The sequence below is a fragment of the Phyllobates terribilis genome, unplaced genomic scaffold, assembly GCF_046119375.1.
Source record: "Phyllobates terribilis strain yellow unplaced genomic scaffold, ASM4611937v1 Scaffold_65__1_contigs__length_7625178, whole genome shotgun sequence".
In the NCBI taxonomy this organism is placed as follows: domain Eukaryota; kingdom Metazoa; phylum Chordata; class Amphibia; order Anura; family Dendrobatidae; genus Phyllobates; species Phyllobates terribilis.
In genome coordinates this window covers 4,439,029-4,465,746 of record NW_027362825.1, presented here as the reverse complement: position 1 = coordinate 4,465,746, position 26,718 = coordinate 4,439,029, and the positions used below count along the sequence as shown (strand labels likewise).

Genomic DNA, 26,718 nt, shown 5'->3' with positions numbered 1-26,718 from the left:
TGTCAGAAGTGGGATTCGAACCCACGCCTCCAGAGGAGACTGCGACCTGAACGCAGCGCCTTAGACCGCTCGGCCATCCTGACTTTTGCTGGTTTTAGTAAATTAACTCTTTCTAAGCTAAGCAGTAGAAAGATGAGCATTACTTGTGATGAAAGGAAATATATCATGATTTATTTTATTTCAATATGCATTTCTAATTCCTTAGTGACGGAGCCAATTTTGAGCTTAGCGACCAAAGCCACATTTTTAAAAACTGACACGTGTCACTTTATGTGATAATAACACTGTAATGCTTAACATATCCCCGTGATTCTGAAAGTGTTTTTTCGTGACACATTGTACTTTATATTAACGGCAAATTGAGGTCAATATGTTTTTAGTTTTTCTTGTGAAAATATCTAAAGTTTGATGAAAATTTTTAAATGTTACCAATTTTTTAACTTTAACTGCTTATATCCTAAAACCAACTAGTCAGACAACCAAACAAGTTAATAAATAACATTTCCTAGTTGTCTACTTTATGTCAGCATCATTTCCCAAACCTCCTTTTATTTCGTTAAGATGTTAGAAAGGTTAAAATTTAGCAGCAAGATTTAATTTTCTTTTTTAAGAAAATTTAAGAAAATTTCCAAGTTCTATTTTTTACAGACCTAGTCAGTGTTGAAGTGACTTTGAGGGTCCTATATTTTGGAAAAACACCACTGGATTCACCCTAAGAACTTGTTCACACAATGCATTCCCAAACAAAAATGACACCGCAGTGAAACTGATGTGCTTTTACTGTATTTTTTAAGTTTACTGCAAAAAATGCATTGGGAAGGCATCATGTGAACACAGTCTGGACCTTTATTTTTATGCCATTCAAATTAGTAAGGAAATTAAAAAATATTTTTTTCTTTGCTGCAATACATATTCCTTATAACACAAAATACTAATAAAAAAACTCCAACAAAACTAGACATCTACGTATCAGCAAAAAATAAAAATAGGCATTTTAGCCTTGCATGAGAAAGTGTCATATACATTTCTGGATTTTTTATTAGTTTAGTTTTGATTTGTAAATAACAATTAGTAATAAAATGTTGCAGTTGTCTTAGTGTCCACTAGATGTCAGTATCAGGTGCACACATTACAGATTTGTAAACCATGATTGCCATTTTTAAGATTATGATATTAAGTGTCTTTATGATCTGTGAATTGTGGAGTCCTGGAAAAAAATCAACGCAATAGAAAATGTAAAATTATTCTTTAAAAAAATACCTCTCCATATGCCGAAACCTGCGATCAAACCAGGGACCTTTAGATCTTCAGTCTAACGCTCTCCCAACGGAGCTATTTCGGCTGGTGATAAGCTGTAAACTTCGATAATGTAAACTGAGGTCTAGAAAAGTTTCACTAAAAGAAAATTATATTGTTATATCACCGGCAGTTCTAAAAATTAATTTTCCTAGTGGAAATATAGAAAAGTTCTAGCAGCATATTGACCATTATACAAGCGTGGAGAAGTCAGGGTAGAAATAACCACAATTTGTTACAAGACCTTTTTATTGTATTTAGAACAGACCAAATACTGCACTTAACTGTACAGAGAAACACCTTCACGAGGACCCGTCCCAAGGTCAGAACTGAGCAGTTTTTGCCCCTATTTTATTCCCACTGTTCCCCTGAGTTTACCACTTTTTGCTCTTTGAAATTCACCATCCAGTTCCTGAGATATGGGCATTTTTGTTTAGTGATAATTTTTGTCTTTTACCAAGGGGGCGTTGCTCGCAGGGTAATAATGCAGAGCAGCCTAAAGACACGCCCACAGAGAATCCTGTGAGCCACACCCCTTTGGCAAAGAACAGAAAAATTTGCACTAACATAAAGATTCCAGATCTCTGGAACTGTATGGCAGATTAAAAAAAAAGGAATAATGAGGGGATCAGCGGGAATAAAACAAGGGGCGAAAACTGGAAACTTTTGACCCGGTGAAAGGTCATCTTTAATGGTTTTAAAAACAGCCATAAATCACAACTGTTAAATGATACACTGCACATGTACGTGCTTTCTGGAAACAGGATGATCATCTAAGCTGGAGCACATGATTTTTACATCATTTAGACACCAATGTCCTCTCTCCCATAAAGGCAAAATTCAGGATGGAGCTGGAACTTGCCCTGTTGCTGATTTTAAATGGAATCTGTCACCAGGTATTTGCTGTTATCTGAAAGAAGCATAATGTAGGGACAGAGACCCTGATTCAGCAACGTTTCAGTTGCTGGGCTGCTTGCTGTAGTTTTGATAAAATCCCTGTTTTATCTGCTGCAGATCTAGCAGCTTTCTGAATGCTGAGCTTTGCATAACCCCCCAAACTGCTGATTGACAGCTTTCTGAGTACACTGTATAGGCAGAAAGCTGCCATTCAGCGGTTTGAGTGAGGTTATTAGAATTACATGTCCTATAGTGATAATCTCCTGCTGATAAAACACTGATTTTATTGAAATTGCAACAAGCTGCACAGTATGTGATACATTACTGGAATCAGGGGCTCTTATCCATCATTGTAGATTGTAAGCTCTTACGAGCAGGGTCGTCATTATTTTTGCTTTAATTATTGTATTATCTCTAACTGTTACTTATGACTGTTGTATATGAACCTCTGAATTGTAAAGTGCTGTGGAATATGTTGGCGCTATATAAATAAAGATTATTATTATTATATCATGCTATTCTTAGATAAAAAAGCCCCCCAAAAAACTGCTCACAGATTCCCTTTAAATTCTATAAAACCGACAAACAAGCAGCAGCCAGCTATGATACAGAATTCGTTGATGTTTTCATACCTCACCAGATTTTCTTTACAGTTTTGAAATCTGGCACTCTGCCCAATCCCAGTATACCACTAGCAACCATTTCAGTGCGCCAAAAGCCAGGGATGGAGAATACCTAATTGACCTATTATAGGCGCATATCTGTCATCAATATTGATGTTAACCTTACTGGCAAAATATTCACTATTTATCTCATCCTGGATTTGGGATTATTGGCAGGGACCACATAGATGTCTTGGTTGCTGTTAAGCCGATGTCTTTCCCACTATTCATTGCTGCAAAATATTAAGATTTGAGAGTCCTCAGTGGTTGATACCTTTTAATGGCTAACTGAAAAGATGGTAACAAGTTGCAAGCTTCCGAGACTACTCAGGCCTCTTCATCAGGCATAGTATAACAGTCACATAGTTATACACAATGGGACACAGCAATAATGTAATAGATGAGACAGGTAGCATACAGCAGAGCTGTTACTGTGGGAGAAAGATAAACAGTTCTGGCTGTAAATATTGGATTAGTTCATAGATAAGGACTGTGAAAGTTTTATTGTCCAATGATTAAGGTCTGGTCCAGGTTTATGATGACCCCAAAGTTCTAAGGACCACATTCCTTAGTTGATGTAGAATGACATTTATGTTACCTGTCTCACCTATTACATTATTTCTGTGTCCCATTGTCTATAAATATGTGACTCTTCAGATTTTGTGTTGTACTATGCCTGATGAAGAGGCCTGAGTAGTCTCGAAAGCTTGCAACTTGTTACCATCTTTTCAGTTAGCCATTAAAAGGTATCAACCACTGATGACTCTCAAATCTTAATATTTTTCTATGTACTGGCTAAGACGGTACAAGAATATTCATTGCTGCAGGCAGTCATGCTCCTGTTCCTTGACATGCACAAAGCCTTGGTTCCCTTTCTTGGAGATACCTCTTTCTTTGCATGGGTTTGTAAGTTACAGTATGTATAGTTTGTCCTCTAAAAGGGGTTGTCCACCTGGTGACAGATTCCCTTTAAGGACTGATCCAGCTTCACTGTCCTTTCTGGAGGAGGTTTTAGATTTTATGACTGGGCTGAGTTAATGCAATCAAATCCTTGCACACCCACTGCCTATCTTGTGACAGTGATTGGCAGGTCACTATTTATTAGGTAACCTGTCTCTCCCACCCTAGATCCAGTGCCATCATTCCCCATGGTAGGGAATAGGGAAGAGAGGCAGCAGTGTAAGTGCAGGGCCCGCCCATTGCACTTGCGGCTCATTTGCATAACAATGAAACAGTATATTTCTCTAAAATGAAACCCAGATTTTCAAAATAATAGCATGCCTAATATCAGGCATTCTGGGCACTTTGTATAGATAGCATTAGATTGGGGTATAAAACCTGATGAGAGGTTCCCTTTAAAAGCAATATTCCTGGTTTCAGTGTAATTATTTGCAGGGATCCAGGTAACATTAAGATGCTGTTTGGCAATAAATCTGCTTTTGCTATTCCTTCCAGTGATTTTCCTTTGTGTAAATTTTAGGAAAAGCTAAATGTCAGCACTAATGGGGCCAATGTCTCACTCACATGTCTTACTCTGGGTGCGAATGGAAACAGGGTGAAATCTTCACCCATCAGAATTCTTTCTTTTGTTGCAAAGGGGAAAATTGAGGCCTGAATTGGAAATCTGTGATGAAACCAAAAAACTAGATTTTTTGGCTGGAATCATTTTGAATTTTTTCCCAGTTCTGGAGAAGATCCAAAGTAATCTGCAGATCGGAAAGCAAAGATAATCTATCTGATCTGCTGATGGGCTGCAGCAATCACTTGACAAGCAAAGTAACCCGATCCCCAGGTAACATGGCGCTCGGAAAGAAGAAGTTGGGCTTGCTTGGGATTTACATCTTTTTCTTCTTTTATTCTGTACACCGAGAGCATTGAAAAGGGATTTTCCAGTAGCGGATAACAACTATAAAACCGCTGGACATTCTCGCCTTACATTTTGTACTAAGATTAGTGTTGAGCGAGCATGTTCGACACTGCTCGGTACTCGCCCGAGCATCTCACTACTCGGGATGTTCGGCGAGCACCGAGCATTTCCGGGTTACTCGGGCGGGAGCTCGGGTCTCCGCCCTGCACGTTTGGCGCTCTTTACAGAGCGAATGAACATGCAGGGATTGCCAGCCAGTCACTGTAATGCCGCAGCCATGTTGTTTGTGGGCATTGCAGTGATTGGCTGGACGCACAGCGTCACCTCGAGTATTTAAAACCGGGCGCCGCCATCTTGGACACAGTCGCCCGGGATCAGAGAGTGAAAGGTCAGTGCTGCTGAGTTAGGGAGAGATATATAGTCCGAAATAGGTAGTGTAGGGTCTCTAAAGCCTGCCAAATCAAACAAACAGTCCTTCTCAGGACTAATATCCATCCCAGATATCAGGCAGGCAGGCAGGCTGTAAAGGAGACGCAGTGGTTATACCAACAAACACTGCATTACAGTACTGTGTGCTCCTGCTGGTCAAATTGCTAGACTTATCCCATGGTCTCAGGGGCCAGGAAAAATCCTTTTTTTTCATCTAAATCCTGTATTTATTTTTTTTCCTCAGTCAAACTGTAAAAATACGCGTCTTATTAACCTTTTGGTATTCCCCCACCCCCCAAAAAATTGAGTGTGTCTGTGACCGATCAGACACCAATATATCTGTTTAAATGAGTCTGGTGTAGGCCAGATAACTAGAACTTTGGTTTTGCAGTTCCATTGTTCAAATCTCTGTATTATACGGCTTTTGGCCGTTTTTCCGTAAAAAAAAACAGTAATAGTGTCTCCCTGACTGTTCAGACACAAATATATCTGTTTAAAAGATTCTGGTGTAGGCCAGATAACTAGAACTGTGGTTTTGCAGTTCCACAGTTCAAATCTCTGTATTATCCTGCTTTTGGCCTTTTTACCATTAAAAAAACCCAGTAATAGTGCCTCCCTGACTGTTCAGACACAAATATATCTGTTTAAAACATTCTGGTGTAGGCCACATAACTAACACTGTGATTTTGCAGTTCCACAGTTCAAATCTCTGTATTTTACTGGTTTTGGCCTTTTTTACGTAAAAAAAAACAGTAATAGTGTCTCCATGACTGTTCAGACACAAATATATCTGTTTAAAAGATTCTGGTGTAGGCCAGATAACTAGAACTGTGGATTTGCAGTACCACGGTACAAATCTCAGTACTATCCTGCTTTTGGCCTTTTTTCCGCAAAAAAAACAGTAATAGTGCCTCCCTGACTGTTCAGACACAAATATATCCGTTTAAAAGATTCTGATGTAGGCCAGATAACTATAACTGTGGTTTCACAGTTCCACGGTTCAAATCTCTGTATTATCCTGCTTTTGGCCTTTTTTCCGTAAAAAAAACAGTAATAGTGCCTCCCTGACTGTTCAGACACAAATATATCTGTTTAAAAGATTCTGGTGTAGGCCAGATAACTAGAACTGTGGTTTTGCAGTTCCATGGTTCAAATCTCTGTATTATCCTGCTTTTGGCCTTTTTTCTGTTAAAAAAAACAGTAATAGTGCCTCCCTGACTGTTCAGACACAAATATATCTGTTTAAAAGATTCTGCTGTAGGCCACAAAACTAGAACTGTGGTTTTGCAGTTCCACGGTTCAAATCTCTGTATTATCCTGCTTTTGGCCTTTTTTACGTAAAAAAGACAGTAATAGTGCCTCCCTGACTGTTCAGACAAAAATATATCTGTTTAAAAGATTCTGGTGTAGTCCAGATAACTAGAACTGTGGTTTTGCAGTTCCATGGTTCAAATCTCTGTATTATCCTGCTTTTGGCCTTTTTTCCGTAAAAAAAACAGAAATAGTGCCTCCCGGACTGTTCAGACACAAATATATCTGTTTAAAATATTCTGGTGTAGGCCACATAACTAGAACTGTGGTTTTGCAGTTCCACGGTTCAAATCTCTGTATTATCCTGATTTTGGCCTTTTTTCCGTAAAAAAAAACTTTCATAGTGTCTCCCTGACTGTTCAGACACAAATATATCTGTTTAAAAGATTCTGGTGTAGGCCAGATAACTAGTACTGTGGTTTTGCAGTTCCAAGGTTCAGATTTCTGTATTATCCAGCCTTTGGCATTTTTTCCATAAAAAAAACAGTAATAGTGCCTCCTTGACTGTTCAGACACAAATATATCTGTTTAAAAGACTCTGGTGTAGGCTAGAGAGCTAGAACTGTGGTTTTGCAGTTCCACAGTTCAACTCTCTGTATTATCCTGCCTTTGGTCTATTTTCCGTAAAAAAAACAGTAACAGTGCCTCCCTGACTGTTCAGACACAAATATATCTGTTTAAAAGATTCTGGTGTAGGCCAGATAACTAGAAATGTGGTTTTGCAGTTCCACGGTTCAAATCTCTGTATTATCCTGATTTTGGCCTTTTTTCCGTAAAAAAAACCTTTCATAGTGTCTCCCTGACTGTTCAGACACAAATATATCTGTTTAAAAGATTCTGGTGTAGGCCAGATAACTGGAACTGTGGTTTTGCAGTTCCACGGTTCAAATCTCTGTATTATCCTGCTTTTGGCTTTTTTTCCGCAAAAAAACAGTAATAGTGCCTTCCTGACTGTTCAGACACAAATATATCTGTTTAAAACATTCTGGTGTAGGCCACATAGCTATATCTGTGGTTTTGCAGTTCCACAGTTCAAATCTCTGTATTATTCTGCTTTTGGCCTTTTTTCCGTAAAATAAAACAGTAATAGTGCCTCCCTGATGGTTCAGAAACAAATATATCTGTTTAAAACATTCTGGTGTAGGCCAGATAACTAGAACTGTGGTTTTGCAGTTCCACGGTTCAAATCTCTGTATTATTCTGCTTTTGGCCTTTTTCCATGAAAAAAAACAGTAATAGTGTCTCGCTGACTGTTCAGACACAAATATATGTGTTTAAAAGATTCTGGTGTAGGCCACATAACTATAACTGTGGTTTTGCAGTTCCACGGTTCAAATCTTTGTATTATCCTGCTTTTGGCCATTTTTCCATAAAAAAAAACAGTAATAGTGTCTCCCTGACTGTTCAGACACAAATATATCTGTTTAAAAGATTCTGGTGTAGGCCAGATAGCAAGAACTGCGGTTCTGCAGTTCCAATGTTCAAATCTCTGTATTATCAATCTTTTGGCCTTTTTTCCGTATAAAAAAACAGTAATAGTGTCTCCCTGACTGTTCAGACACAAATTTATCTGTTTAAAAGATTCTTGTGTAGGCCAGATAACTAGAACTGTGGTAGTTCCACGGTTCAAATCTCTGCATTATCCAGCTTTTGGCCTTTTTTCCGTAAAAAAAATCCCAGTAATAGTGTCTCCCTGACTGTTCAGACACAAATATATCTATTTAAAAGATTTTGGTGTAGGCCAGATAACTAAAACTTTGGTTTTGCAGTTCCACGGTTCAAATCTCTGTATTATCCAGCTTTTGGCCTTTTTTCCGTAAAAAAAAAAAAAAGTGTCTCGCTGACTATTCAGACACAAATATATCTGTTTAAAAGATTCTGGTGTAGGCCAGATAACTAGAACTTTGGCTTTGCAGTTCCACGGTTTAAAGCTCAGTATTATCCAGCTTTTGGCCTTTTTTCCGTAAAAAATAACCAGTAATAGTGTCTCGCTGACTGTTCAGACACAAATATATCTGTTTAAAAGATTCTGGTGTAGGCCACATAACTAGAACTGTGGTTTTGCAGTTCCACGGTTCAAATCTCTGTATTATCCTGATTTTGGCCTTTTTTCCGTAAAAAAAAACTTTCATAGTGTCTCCCTGACTGTTCAGACACAAATATATCTGTTTAAAAGATTCTGGTGTAGGCCAGATAACTAGTACTGTGGTTTTGCAGTTCCAAGGTTCAGATTTCTGTATTATCCAGCCTTTGGCATTTTTTCCATAAAAAAAACAGTAATAGTGCCTCCTTGACTGTTCAGACACAAATATATCTGTTTAAAAGACTCTGGTGTAGGCTAGAGAGCTAGAACTGTGGTTTTGCAGTTCCACAGTTCAACTCTCTGTATTATCCTGCCTTTGGTCTATTTTCCGTAAAAAAAACAGTAACAGTGCCTCCCTGACTGTTCAGACACAAATATATCTGTTTAAAAGATTCTGGTGTAGGCCAGATAACTAGAAATGTGGTTTTGCAGTTCCACGGTTCAAATCTCTGTATTATCCTGATTTTGGCCTTTTTTCCGTAAAAAAAAACTTTCATAGTGTCTCCCTGACTGTTCAGACACAAATATATCTGTTTAAAAGATTCTGGTGTAGGCCAGATAACTGGAACTGTGGTTTTGCAGTTCCACGGTTCAAATCTCTGTATTATCCTGCTTTTGGCTTTTTTTCCGTAAAAAAACAGTAATAGTGCCTTCCTGACTGTTCAGACACAAATATATCTGTTTAAAACATTCTGGTGTAGGCCACATAACTATATCTGTGGTTTTGCAGTTCCACAGTTCAAATCTCTGTATTATTCTGCTTTTGGCCTTTTTTCCGTAAAATAAAACAGTAATAGTGCCTCCCTGATGGTTCAGAAACAAATATATCTGTTTAAAACATTCTGGTGTAGGCCAGATAACTATAACTGTGGTTTTGCAGTTCCACGGTTCAAATCTCTGTATTATTCTGCTTTTGGCCTTTTTCCATGAAAAAAAACAGTAATAGTGTCTCGCTGACTGTTCAGACACAAATATATGTGTTTAAAAGATTCTGGTGTAGGCCACATAACTATAACTGTGGTTTTGCAGTTCCACGGTTCAAATCTTTGTATTATCCTGCTTTTGGCCATTTTTCCATAAAAAAAAACAGTAATAGTGTCTCCCTGACTGTTCAGACACAAATATATCTGTTTAAAAGATTCTGGTGTAGGCCAGATAGCAAGAACTGCGGTTCTGCAGTTCCAATGTTCAAATCTCTGTATTATCAATCTTTTGGCCTTTTTTCCGTATAAAAAAACAGTAATAGTGTCTCCCTGACTGTTCAGACACAAATTTATCTGTTTAAAAGATTCTTGTGTAGGCCAGATAACTAGAACTGTGGTAGTTCCACGGTTCAAATCTCTGCATTATCCAGCTTTTGGCCTTTTTTCCGTAAAAAAAATCCCAGTAATAGTGTCTCCCTGACTGTTCAGACACAAATATATCTATTTAAAAGATTTTGGTGTAGGCCAGATAACTAAAACTTTGGTTTTGCAGTTCCACGGTTCAAATCTCTGTATTATCCAGCTTTTGGCCTTTTTTCCGTAAAAAAAAAAAAAAGTGTCTCGCTGACTATTCAGACACAAATATATCTGTTTAAAAGATTCTGGTGTAGGCCAGATAACTAGAACTTTGGCTTTGCAGTTCCACGGTTTAAAGCTCAGTATTATCCAGCTTTTGGCCTTTTTTCCGTAAAAAATAACCAGTAATAGTGTCTCGCTGACTGTTCAGACACAAATATATCTGTTTAAAAGATTCTGGTGTAGGCCAGATAACAATAACTGCGGTTCTGCAGTTCCATGGTACAAATCTATGTATTATCAATCTTTTGGCCTTATTTCCGCATAAAAAAACAGTAATAGTGTCTTCCTGACTGTTCAGACACAAATTTATCTGTTTAAAAGATACTGGTGTAGGCCAGATAACTAGAAATTTTGTTTTGCAGTTCCACGGTTCAAATCTATGTATTATCCATCTTTTGGCCTTTTTTCCGTATAAAAAAACAGTAATAGTATCTCGTTGACTGTTCAGACACAAATATATCTGTTTAAAAGATTCTGGTGTAGACCAGATAACTAGAACTGTGGTTTTGCAGTTCCACGGTTCTAATCTCTGTATTATCCAGCTTTTGGCCTTTTTTCCGTAAAAAAAAACCCAGTAATAGTGTCTCCCTGACTGTTCAGACACAAATATATCTGTTTAAAAGATTCTGGAGTAGGCCAGATAACTAGAACTTTTGTTTTGCATTTCCACGGTTCAAATCTCAGTATTATCCAGCTTTTGGCCTTTTTTCCATAAAAAAAACTGTAATGGGGTCTCCCTGACTGTTTAGACACAAATATATCTGTTTGAAAGATTCTGGTGTAGGCCAGATAACTAGAACTGTGGTTTTGCAGTTCCATGGTTCATATCTCTGTATTATCCAGCTTTTGACCTTCTTTCCGCAAAAAAAACAGTAAAAGTGTCTCCCTGACTGTTCAGACACAAATATATCTGATTAAAAGATTCTGGTGTAGGCTAGATAACTAGAACTGTAGATTTGCAGTACCATGGTTCAAATCTCTGAATTATTTAGCTTTTGAACTGTTTTCCGTAAAAAAAAACAGTAATAGTGTCTCCATGACTGTTCAGACGCCAATATATCTGTTTAAAAGATTCTGTGTAGGCCATATAACTAGAACTTTGGTTTTGCAGTTCCACGGTTCAAATCTCTGTAATATTCAGCTTTTGGCCTTTTTTCCGTAAAAAAAAACAGTAATAGTGTCTCGCAGACTGTTCAGACACAAATATATCTGTTTAAAAGATTCTTGTGTAGGCCAGATAACTAGAACTTTGGTTTTGCAGTTCCATGGTTCAAATCTCAGTATTATCCAGCTTTTGGCCTTTTTTCCGTAAAAAAAAACAGTAATAGTGTCTCCCTGACTGTTCAGACACAAATATATCTATTAAAAGATTCTGGTGTACGCCAGATAACTAGAACTTTGGTTCTGCAGTTCCACGTTTCAAATCTCAGTATTATCCAGCTTTTAACCTTTTTTCCTTAAAAAAAACAGTAATAGTGTCTCACTGACTGTTCAGACACAAATATATCTGTTTAAAAGATTCTGGTGTAGGCCAGATAACAAAAACTTTGGTTTTGCAGTTCCACGGTTCATATCTCTGTATTATCCAGCTTTTGGCCTTTTTTTCCGTAAAAAAAACCCCCAGTAATAGTGTCTCTCTGACTGTTCCGACACAAATATATCTGTTTAAAATATTCTGGAGTAGGCCAGATAACTAGAACTTTTGTTTTGCATTTCCACGGTTCAAATCTCAGTATTATCCAGCTTTTGGCCATTTTTCCATAAAAAAAACAGTAATGGAGTCTCTCTGACTGTTCAGACACAAATATATCTGTTTGAAAGATTCTGGTGTAGGCCAGATAACTAGAACTGTGGTTTTGCAGTTCCACAGTACAAATCTCTGTATTATCCAGCTTTTGGCCTTTTTTCCGTAAAAAAAAACAGTAATAGTGTCTCCCTGACTGTTCAGACACAAATATATTGGTTTAAAAGATTCTGGTGTAGGCTAGATAACTAGAACTTTGGTTCTGCAGTTCCACGGTTCAAATCTCAGTATTATCCAACTTTTGGCCTTTTTTCCATAAAAAAAAACAGTAGTAGTGTCTCCCTGACTGTTCAGACACAAATATATCTATTTAAAAGATTCTGGTGTACGCCAGATAACTAGAACTTTGGTTCTGCAGTTCCACGTTTCAAATCTCAGCATTATCTAGCTTTTGACCTTTTTTCCGTAAAAAAAAACAGTAATAGTGTCTCACTGACTGTTCAGACACAAATATATTTGTTTAAAAGATTCTGGTGTAGGCCAGATAATTAAAACTTTGGTTTTGCAGTTCCACGGTTCATATCACTGTATTATCCAGCTTTTGCCCTTTTTTCCGTAAAAAAACCCCCAGTAATAGTGTCTCTCTGACTGTTCCGTTACAAATATATCTGTTTAAAAGAATCTGGTTTAGGCCTGATACCTAGTACTGTGGTTTTGCAGTTCCACAGTTCAAATCTCTGTATTATTCAGCTTTTGGCCTATTTTCTGTAAAAAAAAACAGTAATAGTGTCTCACTGACTGTTCAGACACAAATATATCTGTTTAAAAGATTCTGGTGTAGGCCAGATAGCTAAAACTTTGGTTTTGCAGTTCCACGGTTCAAATCTCTGTATTATCCAGCTTTTGGTCTTTTTTCCGTAACAAAAAAACAGTACTAGTGTTTCACTGACTGTTCAGACACAAATATATCTGTTTAAAATATTCTGGTGTAGGCCAGATGAGTAAAACTTTAGTTTTGCTATTCCAAGGTTCAAATCTCTGTATTATCAAGCTTTTGGCTTTTTTCCGTAAAAAAAAAAAAAAAATTGTGTCTCGCTGACTGTTCAGACACAAATATATATGTTTAAAAGATTCTGGTGTAGGCCAGATAACTAGAACTGTGGTTTTGCAGTTCCACGGTTCAAATCTCAGTATTATCCAGCTTTTGGCCTTTTTCCGGAAATCAAAACAGTAATATTGTCTCGCTGACTGTTCAGACACAGATATATCTGTTTAAAAGATTTTGGTGTAGGCCAGATAACTAGTGTAGCGCCGGCGTCCCTGCCCTCTGCTATTCAGGGACGCTGTTCCCCTCACCTCTCTGCTCCGTGCCCGGCGTCCTCCTCCCGCTCTGCTGGCAGTGCGCTCTCCTTCCCAGCCACTGTGCTTAGGGCGCGCGCGCTCTCCCTCCCTCTTAAAGGGGCCGCGTGCGCCGTTCTAAGGAGTCCCCGGCCAATGGCCGGAGGACTTCACCATATATAAGGCACCTCCTCCAAAATGGAGGTGCCCGAGCAATGTTGTTGCACTGTTCACTACTCTGCTTCAGCCCTCAGGTCCCATTGCCAGTTACCTGCCAGTTACCTGCCTGATTCCTGCCAGAGTCCTGCCAGTTTGCTGTCTGTTTCCTGCCTGTTATTCCTGCTACCTGCTTGCTAGCCTGAGGTCCGACGGTCTGCCTTACAACTCCTGTCAGTCTGTCTAAGGACCAGCTTGCCCGCTCACCTGGGAGCGCTTCTCCGCTACCTGCCTGCTTGCCTACCCGTAGGCTCCGCCGTCACGTGCTGTGACCACCAGCTATTCCAGAGACTCCTGCCCGCTAACCTGGGAGCGCTACTCCGCTACGTGCCTGCTTGCCAACCCGGAGGCTCCGCCGTCACGTGCTGTGACCACCAGCTATTCCAGAGACTCCTGCCCGCTCACCTGGGAGCGCTACTCTGCTACCTGCCTGCTTGCCAACCCGGAGGCTCCGCCGTCACGTGCTGTGACCACCAGCTATTCCAGAGACTCTTGCCCGCTCACCTGGGAGCGCTTCTCCGCTACCTGCCTGCTTGCCTGCCCGGAGGCTCCGCCGTCACGTGCTGTGACCACCAGCTATTCCAGAGACTCTTGCCCGCTCACCTGGGAGCGCTTCTCCGCTACATGCCTGCTTGCCTACCTGGAGGTTCAGCCATCTCAGGTCGTACCTACCCTTTACCTAGAGACTGCCCCGGTCACTTGCCGTGACCTCCAGCCCGTTCTCCCAGAGACTGTCCCGGTCACTTGCCGTGATCTCCAGCCCGTTCTTCCAGAGACTGTCCCGGTCACTTGCCGTGACCTCCTGCCCGTACACCCAGAGACTGTCCCGGTCACCTGCTGTGACTGCCTGCCTGGTCGCCACCCGCTCCCTTACAAGGACCGCCCCCTTGCATAGTAGCTCAGAGGTTCCGCCTCCCAGACCCGTTACAACTAGAACTGTGGTTTTGAAGTTCCACGGTACAAATCTCAGTATTATCCAGCTTTTGCCCTTTTTTCCATAAAAAAAAACAGTAATAGTGTCTCGCTGACTGTTCAGACACAAATATATCTGTTTAAAAGATTCTCGTGTAGGCCAGAGAAATAGAATTTTGGTTTTGCTGTTCCACGGTTCAAATCTCAGTATTATCCAGCTTTTGGACTTTTTTACGTAAAAAAAAAGAGTATTAGTGTCTCGCTGACTGTTCAGACACAAATATATCTATATAAAAGATTTTGGTGTAGGCCAAATAACTAGAACTTTGGTTTTGCAATTCCACGGTTAAAATCTTAGTATTATCCGTATTATCCAGCTTTTGGCCTTTTTTCCGTAAAAAAAAATCAGTAATAGTGTCTCCCTGACTATTCAGACACAAATATATCTGTTTAAAAGAATCTGGTTTAGGCCAGATAACTAGTACTGTGGTTTTGCAGTTCCACAGTTCAAATGATTGCATTATTCAGCTTTTGGCCTATTTTCTGTAAAAAAAAACAGTAATAGTGTCTCGCTGACTGTTCAGACACAAATATATCTGTTTAAAAGATTCTGATGTTGGCCAGATAACTAGAACTTTGGTTTTGCAGTTCCACGATTCAAATCTCAGTATTATCCAGCTTTTGGCCTTTTTTCTGTAAAAAAAATCTGTAATATTGTCTACCTGACTGTTCAGACACAAATATATCTATTTAAAAGATTCTGGTGTAGGCCAGATAACTAGAACTTTGGTTTTGCAGTTCCACGGTTCAAATCTCAGTATTATCCAGCTTTTGGCCTTTTTCCGTAACAAAAAAAAAAAATTAGTGTCTCGCTGACTTTTCAGACACAAATATATCTGTTTAAAAGATTCTGGTGTAGGCCAGATAACTAGAACTTTGGTTTTGCAGTTCCATGGTTCAAATCTCAGTATTATCCAGCTTTTAACCTTTTTTCCGTAAAAAAAAACAGTAATAGTGTCTCGCTGACTGTTCGGACACAAATATATCTGTTTAAAAGATTCTGGTGTAGGCCAGATAACTAAAACTGTGGTTTTGCAGTTCCATAGTACAAATCTCTGTATTATCCAGTTTTTGGCCTTTTTTTCAGTAAAAAAACAGTAACAGTGTCTCCCTGACTGTTCAGACAGAAATATATCTGTTTAAAAGATTCTGGTGTAGGCCAGATAACTAGCACTGTGGTTTTTGCATTTCCACGGTTCAAATCTCGGTATTATCCAGCTTTTGGCCTTTTTTCTATAAAAAAAAAAACAGTAATAGTGTCTCGCTGACTGTTCAGACACAAATATATCTGTTTAAAAGATTCTGGTGTAGGCCAGAGAAATAGAACTGTGGATTTCCTCTTCCACTGTTCTAATCTCCTTTCTATTACCCTTTTTTCATTGATAGTGCGAGTGTGTTAGCTATTTTACTTAATTTACAATGGGCCAGGCACGTTGCAAGTGACGTGGACCTGGATGTTCTGGTGATGGTGCGTGTAGAGGATGGGGCCGTGGCCTAGGTGAAAATGCGCCACAACCAACAGCCACATCTTCTCGCTCCCACTTCTTGACAGAATTACTAGGGAAGCACACTACAACACCAGTATTGCGAACTGGTCAGTGTGAACAGGTTATTAATTGGATAGCAGATAATACTTCCAGTAAACTGGGCACCACCACCTCCGGTCTGTCTTCCACACGGTCAAGTTTTAGTAGCCGTGAGTCTCGACTGCATACTCCTCCTCACCCTGATGTTCCTTCCTCCCACCATGCCGAGTGTCGTCAGACAGCAATTGATCCCACAGTTGGACACTCAGAAGAGCTGTTCACTGGTCCATTGCCATATTTGTGCCCCTAGCCTGCTCCGCTTGATGTGGCGGAAGAGGAGATCCCATGTAGCGATGCCCAAATATTTGAACAGCCACGGCCAGAGAAAGTCAATGCTGGCAATTTTTCACAAGAGGTGGACGATGACGAGACACAATTGCCACGAAGTGAGGTGGAGGATCGTGGTGCTCAAGTGGAAGAGGAGGAGGTGGTGGTTATCTAGTAACTGACGCAACATGGCAGGAGGACACGCAGAGCGAAGCCAGCAGCACACAGGGGGAGGGAGGCAGAGTACCCCAACAGGCAGGAAGAAGCAGTGTGGTGGCCCCACACAGAAGGCGGGTAAAAGTTCCCCGTAACACCAACACGATGGACGTTGCCAGTGCAACCGGTAAGTCTTTCAGAGTCTGGAATTTTTTTAACGACTCTGCTGATAACCCCATAAAGGCCATTTGTACCACCTGCCATGCCAGCATCAGCAGGGGTGACAAAACTACCAGCCTGACCACCACCAGCATGATCAGGCACATGTCAGCAAAGCACCCGACTTTGTGGGGCGAACACCAGGGTCCACGACCAGTGTCAGCATGTGTCACCACTGCTTCTTCCGCTGTTGTGCGTTTAAGAGAACCCCCTGTTGTGCGTGAAAGGTAATCTCCTGTCCATACTGCATGCAAAGATGCCCCCTCCTCTCAGTCTTCACTTGTTATGGAAGTTTCTCAAGAAACAACATCCACGTCCATGTCCCACCGCAGCATTCAATTGTCCATATCCCAGACCTTTGAACGAAAGAGCAAATTCGCAGCCAACGTCCCACAGGCCACAGTCGTAAATTCGCACATTTCACGACTGCTTGCGTTGGAAATGCTGCCTTTTAGGCTGGTGGAGACGTAATCCTTCTGCAACCTTATGGCGGTGGCCGTCCCTTGGTACTCGGTCCCCAGCCAAGGATTGTGGGCCCTATGTCAGTCAGAGTTGCCCCCACAGTGTACAGCTCCTGCGCATCATCCTCCTCCTCCTTCTCCTGTTCAGCCTCCATCTCAGATATCACCACATCAGTTACAAGCTGAAAACACTGCAGTACTGCCTCAGCCAAGCGGCAACAGGCTGTGCTGAAACTCATAAGCTTAGGTGATAAAGCTCACGCTGCTTGTGAGTTGTGGACAGCTGTGAAAGAGCAGGCAGATCTGTGGCTGAGACCGCTGAACCTACATCCAGGCATGGTCGTGTGTAACAATGGCCGTAACCTGGTGGCAGCTCTGAGGCGAGGCGAGATCACACACGTACCATGCCTGGCTCATGTGCTTAACCTTGTGGTTCATCGGTTTCTTAAATTGTATCCCGAGTTGCCAGATCTGCTCATCAAAGTACGCCACCTGTCAGCTCATTTTCGGAAGTTGGCTACAGCTTCCGCCACCCTTGCTGTGTTGCAGCAGCGTTTGCAGCTTCCGGCACACCGACTGGTGTGTGATGTCCCCACACATTGGGAACTCTACCCTCCACATGTTGCAAAGGATTTGTGAGCAGAAGAGAGCAGTTGTGGAGTACCAGCTGCAACAAGGCCGTCGATATTCAGGTCAGACTCTACACATAAGACCTCAGGAGTGGACCTGGATATCTGACATATGTACCATCCTGACAAACTTTGAGGAGTCCACCAAGATGGTGAGTGGCGATGACGCCATCATTAGCGTCAGCATCCCACTTGTCTGTCTTTTGCAACACTCTGTGCAGAGAATTAAAGAGGAGGCATTGCAGCCAGAGTATGATGAGATGGATCAAGATGCCGTAGCGGGCAGTTACACACAGTCCAGCCTCATCTCATCCCAACGTGCATTGGGGGTCAATGAGGGAGAGGAGGAGGAGGAAGAACAGGAGCTCGTATCATGCGCTGTAGACGGTAGTACCTGTACAACTGTCATAGCGTCGGTTCAGCGTGGGTGGCCTGATGACAGAGGTGGAGTTGGAGGAGGAGGAGGAGAGCATGGTCAGTCGTCATCTTGGTGAGGACACGGAAGTCTTGCCCGTTACCAGTCTGGCACGCATGGCTGACTTTATGTTACGCTGCCTTAACCGTTACCCTCGCATTGTCAAAATGTTGGGTGACAGTCATTACTGGTTGGTGACACTTTTAGACCCCCGCTACAAGGAGAACTTTCACTCTCTTATTCCTGAGGTGGAGAGGTCTACAAAAATGGGGCAGTATCAGAAGACCCTTGCTGCAGAACTGTTAAAAAAATTCCCATCTGAACACTCTAGCGGCAGAGGTCACAGTTCGTTGCCCAACCAAGGTGTACAGGCGAGAGAGACGCAACTCCAATCTAGCAGAGGCAGGGGAACACTGTCAACGTACTGGGACAGTTTTCTGAGACCCGCCTAGTTACGGGCCCTGAGACGCGGGGTACTCTTACAAGGAGTGGAAAGTTTCAAAAGATGATGAGGGAGTACCTTGCCGACCGTACCAGCGTCCTCCTTGATTCCTCTGTGCCTTTTAATTATTGGGTATCCAAGCTGGACACTTGAAATGAACTCGCTCTGTACGCCTTGGAGGTCCTGCCCTGCCACTACAGTGTTATCGGAGAGTGTTTTTAGTGCCGCTGGGGAAATTATAACTGATAAGCGCACCTGCCTGTCAACTGACAATGCTGACAAGCTGACCCTTATCAAAATGAACAAGGGTTGGATTGGGCCAGACTTCTCATCACCACCAAATGACAGCAGAGTAACATAAAGTCAAATCCACTCTGTTATTTCGGGAGGTGTATTCCCATGCACCGCTTCACACCCACACATGGGTATATGACGCGCCCCCTGGGACATATTCCTTTTTGAGGGGAATACCCGGCACCGGATCAGATGGGGGGGTTGTAGTCTCCGAGCGGCTGTGACCCGGTCCCGTGCCCAGGGCGTCAAGCTAAGTGTTATGTGGCAGTCTTTACTGATGTTATTAAAGTTCGTTTTGTCGACTACGCCACCCGTTGTGATGCGGTCACTGTGGCCGCCGCTGCTGCAGGGTCCGCTGAGGCTGATGGTGGGTGCGCAGCCTGGTGGGATAACCCCCAACGGGAGGGGTATAGCCTCAGAGGGGACAGGCGCAGAGGATGGGGGTTGTGGTGGTGCGGTGCAGCCGGTAATGATGACAGACTCGGGTAGTGCAGTTAAGGGTCTTTACTTACTGCAGATGTTCCTGGTCACTCTAGCTCCAAGTGACCTCCCGAGCCGTGCTGCGTCCACCAGGTCCTGGATCCAGCCAACCCCCAAACAAGTCCGGAGCGTGGCCCTGAGCTCTCCCTCTGTCCTTTCTTCAGCCGTCCCCACCAGTGATTCACCTAGGTCCAGCTCCCTCGGGCCTTCTTTTGGGACACCCTTGGCCCTGGGTTCCCTGACCCTTCATGTGGTTTGCCTTCGGGGTGAATGTGGTGGGTGACCGTGGCAAACGCTGCCCACGATCTCCGGTCTCTGGCTGGGGATTGTTTTTGCCCCCACCAGTTTGGGTTCCGGTACCCTTGTGCTGACTCCTCACCCGGTGATCTGATTTGGGTTCTTGGGTCCCTTCTTTGTCCCCCTCTGGGTCTTTCTGTACTCCACTCTCTCTCCAGGGCTGTTGTTTCTTTCTCTCTCTTGCTGCAGGCTTGTCCTCTGCATCTGACTTCCTCTCTGCGTCTGACCCTGATTCTAGATGGTGCCCACCTTATATATCCCTCTATGTGTGAGCTCAGGTGACCAGCACCCAATGAGCTCCTACCACTACCCAGACTGCTCCCCCTATCTGCCCCTACACTACATGGGATGTTCCTCCCCCCTCCCACTCCAGCCAGGAACAGGCTCGGTCGCACCTGCACATTTCTAAGTGGGAGTGCCGTCGGCCTGCTCCTCTGGAATGGGATGTATGTAGTGCATGCAGTCTATCTGAGCTCAGTTCCACACTCCTTCCTTACCCGGGAGTGGAATATCACACCTCTGGGTTGAGGTGCAATACTCCTGTAGCAGCCGAATCCTCAGGGTGCTACATTCCCCCCTGGTAAATCACAGCACGTCCTCGGGCTGCAAAGACAAAAAACACCAAAACATACAACATTTTTATAAACATGTAAAACATATTAAATATTATACGAAATACTATATAAATATATATATAAACTTTTTCAGGTAAACAACATTCTCGTCGACTCTTTCTCTCTTCTGTTCCTCTGGTCACCGTGCAACTCGTGACCAGGTAGAGTGCGACAGTCTTTTGTAAAACAGTTTCCCAAATAAAACCGGTAGGGGGCGCTTTAGCAAGCGCAACTATGTACAGGGAAATTTTGGCCGTTCTCAGTCCCCGGCCAGGTAAAGGGAAAGGGATGGCTGCTCACAGTCCTCAGCCTGGTATGGAAAGGGTTACAGGTAACAGTTCGCTGGTCCCAACGGGGACTATTTTAGCAGCAACAACAGTTCCAGTTTCAGTTTCAGTTCCGATTCACTGTGCCCCGACAGGCAACTATATACAGTCTCCTGCTCTGCCGCACTCAACGGCGTCTGCCTCCTGCTCTTATCTTACGGCTGGTGGTTTCTTCAGACCCGTCCGGGTCCTCTTGCTCCTCCTCCTCGCACCGCAACTCCTCCTCCGTCAAGCGATGCACGTGGAGGGCGTAAGGTCCCTTGGCACACTTGTGCCGGGTGAACGTTACCTCATCACCGACGTAGAGGTCACGGCCTTTGTGACCCTCTGGCAGGTGGGACTCGACATCCCGTCGGGTAACGAAGACGTCACCCATGGTGTTCCGGTCCTTTATGAAGCCCCACCCATGCTGCGCATTAAACTTTATTACCGTCCCGATGGTACGGGGACGATCTGCTGCATAGGGGTCCCTTCTGGTCCGACTCTTTTGCTCCGCGCTACGGGTCTGGGCCCATTGCTCTTTGGCCTGCCTCTCCTCCCGCTCTCTCTTGAACTCTGCCAGCTGTTGACGGCAACACTCTGTGCGCGCTGCTGCAGCTGCCCGAGTCTCTCCGGTGAACCCCATCAGATCTTCTCCCTTGGGGTCCCACGCAAATTGAGCCTCTTCTAGGGGAGGCGAGACCCGAGTCACGGGCTTTGGAGCCGGGATCAGGGGCTCACACAGGGGACCTAGTTGCTTCTGCCGCTCCAGCTCCAAGAATCCTTCGGGCCAGATGAAAGGCCGACCGTCCGGCCACGTTAGCTGGCTGAAGGGGTCCTCTCCCAGATGTGGCACCCTAGGTATTACGGGCGCGGGCGCGGTGGTGGTGGCGCCCGGGTTGCCCAGGCCTTGCGGCCAGGCCTGGGGCACCTGGAAGGTGAAGGGCACCGTTAGGACGGCGGCGCCCTGGGTTACCTGGCCTTGCGACCAGGCCGGAGGCTCCGCGGAGGTAGATGGCTCTGCTTTGGATGCGGCGCCCGGAAATGCTAGGCCCTGTGACCAGGCCGGAGGCTCCTCTTCCGGCGCCACGCTCCGGGTCACGATGCGTGACGTCCTCGGGGTCGCGACGGCGGCTTCCGGTCGGGGCCTAGTCGGTGGCGATGTCATGGCGGTCTCGGGTACGGCCGGGGGACCTTCGGGCTCTGCGACGGGGAGCTGGGGCAGGTAAGCGGTCTTCCGGTATGGGGTATAGGCATCCCCCTTACCTGCTGCCATGCGTCTCGCTCCCTCTTCTGCGCCGTCTCCGGCCTTGGGTCCTCCCGCGTCATCCGCAGAGGCAGTCGATGTCTTCTTCCAAGGGAGCGGGTTAAGTGGACGGGTTCCAGCTTGCTGGGCCATCTCCCGGCCCCACTCCGCCAGGATCTCCCTCTGCACTCGGGCCATCCTTCCCGCGAGGCCCTCCAGGGCACTCCGCGCGCACTCCCGATCTCGGGGAAGCTGCGCCAGGATCTCCGCTAAGCCTAGCGGGGTTGTTGACTCCAGCAGGCTCCTGACCATCGGGTCGGTGCTGCTCTGCTCTGCTTCCGGCAGGCTCCTGGCCAGCGGGCCGGTGCTGCTCTGCTCTCCTCCTTCTTCCTCCAGCAGGCTCCTGGCCAGCGGGCCGGTGCTGCTCTGCTGCCGCTCCATTCCCGGGTCCACTCTTTCTCTCCTCGACTCCGGGTGAGCTTCTCCGCTACTCCTCATTAGACCTCTTGCCTCCGGGTGCGCTCGTTCTACACTGCTCCAAGCGACACCCATCTTTTCTCTTCTCTTTCGTCTCCTCCCACTTCGAGGGCGGTCCCGGGGCAACTCGGTGACTGTCAGCTCCAGGGGGAGTTCTTTCACGCTGACAGACACCTCCAGCATCACAGTCTCTGTTGGTGGGGGCGGTTTCCACTTTTGGCGCCATTTTCTGTCCTGGCCCACGATGGGAGGTGGCCTCTTGCCCTCCTTTGGCACGCCCATAATGGCGTCCGCTGTTCTTCCAAGGCGGGAAATCTGCGGTTTTGGCGGGAATCGCTTCCCAGTGGCGGGAAACTCTGCAGATGGCGGGAACAAGCTGGAAATGGCGGACAATCGGCGGGAAACGACTGGTGATGGAGTCCGATGGCGTGGACCCTCCGGAACCGGCAGGAGACTTCTTTCTGAGGTAAACTTGCACTTTTCTTCAGGCACGCAGTACCCGGGTGTTGCGGGCACGTAATCCTGCCGACTACGCCAAAGTTGACGCGCCCCCTGGGACATATTCCTTTTTGAGGGGAATACCCGGCACCGGATCAGATGGGGGGGTTGTAGTCTCCGAGCGGCTGTGACCCGGTCCCGTGCCCAGGGCGTCAAGCTAAGTGTTATGTGGCAGTCTTTACTGATGTTATTAAAGTTCGTTTTGTCGACTACGCCACCCGTTGTGATGCGGTCACTGTGGCCGCCGCTGCTGCAGGGTCCGCTGAGGCTGATGGTGGGTGCGCAGCCTGGTGGGATAACCCCCAACGGGAGGGGTATAGCCTCAGAGGGGACAGGCGCAGAGGATGGGGGTTGTGGTGGTGCGGTGCAGCCGGTAATGATGACAGACTCGGGTAGTGCAGTTAAGGGTCTTTACTTACTGCAGATGTTCCTGGTCACTCTAGCTCCAAGTGACCTCCCGAGCCGTGCTGCGTCCACCAGGTCCTGGATCCAGCCAACCCCCAAACAAGTCCGGAGCGTGGCCCTGAGCTCTCCCTCTGTCCTTTCTTCAGCCGTCCCCACCAGTGATTCACCTAGGTCCAGCTCCCTCGGGCCTTCTTTTGGGACACCCTTGGCCCTGGGTTCCCTGACCCTTCATGTGGTTTGCCTTCGGGGTGAATGTGGTGGGTGACCGTGGCAAACGCTGCCCACGATCTCCGGTCTCTGGCTGGGGATTGTTTTTGCCCCCACCAGTTTGGGTTCCGGTACCCTTGTGCTGACTCCTCACCCGGTGATCTGATTTGGGTTCTTGGGTCCCTTCTTTGTCCCCCTCTGGGTCTTTCTGTACTCCACTCTCTCTCCAGGGCTGTTGTTTCTTTCTCTCTCTTGCTGCAGGCTTGTCCTCTGCATCTGACTTCCTCTCTGCGTCTGACCCTGATTCTAGATGGTGCCCACCTTATATATCCCTCTATGTGTGAGCTCAGGTGACCAGCACCCAATGAGCTCCTACCACTACCCAGACTGCTCCCCCTATCTGCCCCTACACTACATGGGATGTTCCTCCCCCCTCCCACTCCAGCCAGGAACAGGCTCGGTCGCACCTGCACATTTCTAAGTGGGAGTGCCGTCGGCCTGCTCCTCTGGAATGGGATGTATGTAGTGCATGCAGTCTATCTGAGCTCAGTTCCACACTCCTTCCTTACCCGGGAGTGGAATATCACACCTCTGGGTTGAGGTGCAATACTCCTGTAGCAGCCGAATCCTCAGGGTGCTACATATACACTTCCTCATTTCGGCTGTATTTTGCTCTTCTCCTTATCCTCAACCTCCACCACCACTATACCAGCAGGGTGACAGTGGTCCGTGTTGCCAGCATTGCAAGTCCCTCCGTCCTAATTTTTGGCAGCTTTTGCTTGGAAGGCATAGGCGAAAACTAAGAGAGACCCACTCCCCAATAATGGGTAGAAGGTTTTTAGTACGCTGTAATCCACATCTGTTTCAAGGGGCATTGCAGTTCCTCATAATTTTTGGAAAGTCTTCCATTCACTGCTTAGGCCAACAGTGTACAGGAGACCCAGTTGCTGTAAATGGAAAAAACAGTTTAGTTAAGGCCCTCTGACCTCCATGTCACTTCCAAGGGGCATTGGAGTGCCTCAAAATTTTTGGTAGGCATTGCACTCACTGTATGCCCTAATTCTGTGCAGCCGAATCGCTCATTTTGGTACAGAAACATATCCTACAAGACATGTGTGGTTGACTGGCCTGATAATGATGTGAATGGTCCCTGTTCCTCCTGCTCTTTCTCCTTTGCCACCACCTCATCCATCATTCATCACCTGAAGCTTTGTTTTAACGGGAGTCATAGAACTGGGATAGTAGCAGGAAAACGTCCAGCAATCCTCGGAGGAGGTAGGATATGCGCCAAAACGCTGACCACCTCAGGCCTATCCGCTACTACATACATGCGATTGCAGTCCAAGGAACAGAAAGCTAAAGAGATGGATGGCCTCATGATCATGAATAGTTTACTTGTTGTGTAGGAGGCCGACCACTGCTGCTGTCTACCTTCTGAACTTAGTGTTGAAGCCTGATTGACCCAGGACCCACAATCCTCTATGTCTGGAGGACGTGTTGCATCCCAGTTTCCAACTGTGTCCCGGCTTCCACAATATTATCCCAGTGTGAAGGCGTCAGTCAGATGCACCATCCCTGGCCACATTCACTTGTCCACATGTTTGTGGTTAGGCTGTCCTTAAAATAGGGGCTAGGGACAATTTATGGACACCCGGCCACCCCCAGGCGGCTTGGGACCATTTGTGGGCACCCGTCCGCCCCCAGGCGGCTGGGGACCGTGTGTGGGCACCCGGCCGTGGGCAGCTGGGGACTGAGTATGGACACCCGGCCGCCCCCTGGTGGCTGGGGACCAAGCGTGGACACCCGGCCACCGTTTCAGTTTTGCTTTTGAACGTTTTATTGTGAGCCCGTAAAAGTGGCTTAATACCTCTGACCACGTTGTTGACAGCAGTGACCTGGGGGTCATAAATGCTTCCTGGAGCAATCCCCATGCTGTCCCCATGTCATTTGAACACTGTCTCTATCGTTTTGGGCACTTTTTAGGCTTTCTACAGACTGCCGGGGGTGCCGCCGCAAAAATGCTCGGGTCTCCCATTGACTAACATTGGGCTCGTTGATCGGGTCGAGCACCCGAGTATCACGGCAAGCTCGGTCCGAGCTTCGAGCACCCGAGCATTTTAGTGCTCGCTCAACACTAGTCTTGTGTCATGCATCGTGTCTTCTGTATCACTGTACTGCTCTTCATTTGAGGAGCTTTTTAAGGTTGGAGTAGAGTTTTTTGAAGGAAGGGGAGTTTTATTTGAAGAGATAGAGGGAGGAATGTTTTTTTTAATAAATTTTTCAATTTCTCCTTTCAGATTTTTTGATTGCAAGCTTGTGTCTCTACAGGGACCTCCCCCTATTTTGACCATTTTGCAGAAGATCCTTAGATATAGATTTAAATTTAGAGTTCTGTGTTGAGTATCTTGTAGAATTTACATGTTATATGTCGAGACAATATAAGTAAGTGAGTAGGTCGGGGGGTTTGAAGATGAACAGTTTTGGTGCTTAAACCCTTACATCGCCAAGGTTAGGTCAGCTGCAGAAAGTTATTGTAAATAGCGTTGTGGGTTGTAATTCTGTTCTTCAGCCACTAGATGTCGCTATTGTTCATTTGTTAATTAGAGTAGACTACTTTAGAGGAATAATGTTAATTCTTCAATATTTCAAGACAAATGCTATTTCAAATTAGTGAAGGAGAAAGTCAATATATATCTTGGAAGGAGCTGTAGAATTATGTGGGTAATAAATATAAAATTGTAGAAATATAGAATTGTAGAATCATAGGTTAAGAAGGAATGTGCATCCACTTCTGTTATACCCCTTCACTCTCTTTTTATCTTGCTCTGTGCTGTATTAGCAAAGGTAGCAGAGGTAGCAGAGTGAGTCCCAGCTCCTGTCTCCAGACACGTCGTCTCTCCTCTGGGACACACTGCAACCGAGATGGCGGCTCCCGCAGGGGGGAAGCCCCTAACAGGAGGACCAGGGTAGGCCAAGCAGACCTGCGGGACTCCCAGGCCCAGGACCGAAGGAGCAGCAGTCCCCAAATCCCCAGGCAGGCCGTCACATCAGCAACCGCGATGTGGGCACCCTCAGCAGCAGGACCCAGGCCGGTAAGTAAAATAAGCCTTTCTTTTTTAGGTCCAGGAGTAGCGGTGGGTGCTGCAGACAGGGGGCTGCGGTACCTTATGGAGGGGTCGCGGTCTTCACCAGGTCCGGCGGTCCTCACCAGGTCCGGTGTCGCGGTTCACCACGGGTCTCTGCTGCGATCCGGCTAAAGCTGCAGATGGTTGCGCAGCACGTGTCAGGTCTTCTCCTCCGGTGTGGTCGTCTGGGTTCTCGGCCCTGTCCGGAGGCTGGACCA

General features: G+C 45.3%; 2 non-coding genes across 2 annotated transcripts; both read right to left on the bottom strand.

Moving 5' to 3' along the window:
• Positions 1-83, bottom strand: TRNAL-CAG (transfer RNA leucine (anticodon CAG)). The gene has a single exon. It is a non-coding gene; the product is annotated as a tRNA-Leu (tRNA).
• A 1,186-nt stretch (positions 84-1,269) lies between these two features.
• Positions 1,270-1,342, bottom strand: TRNAF-GAA (transfer RNA phenylalanine (anticodon GAA)). The gene has a single exon. It is a non-coding gene; the product is annotated as a tRNA-Phe (tRNA).
• Between the last annotated feature and the right edge of the window lie 25,376 nt (positions 1,343-26,718).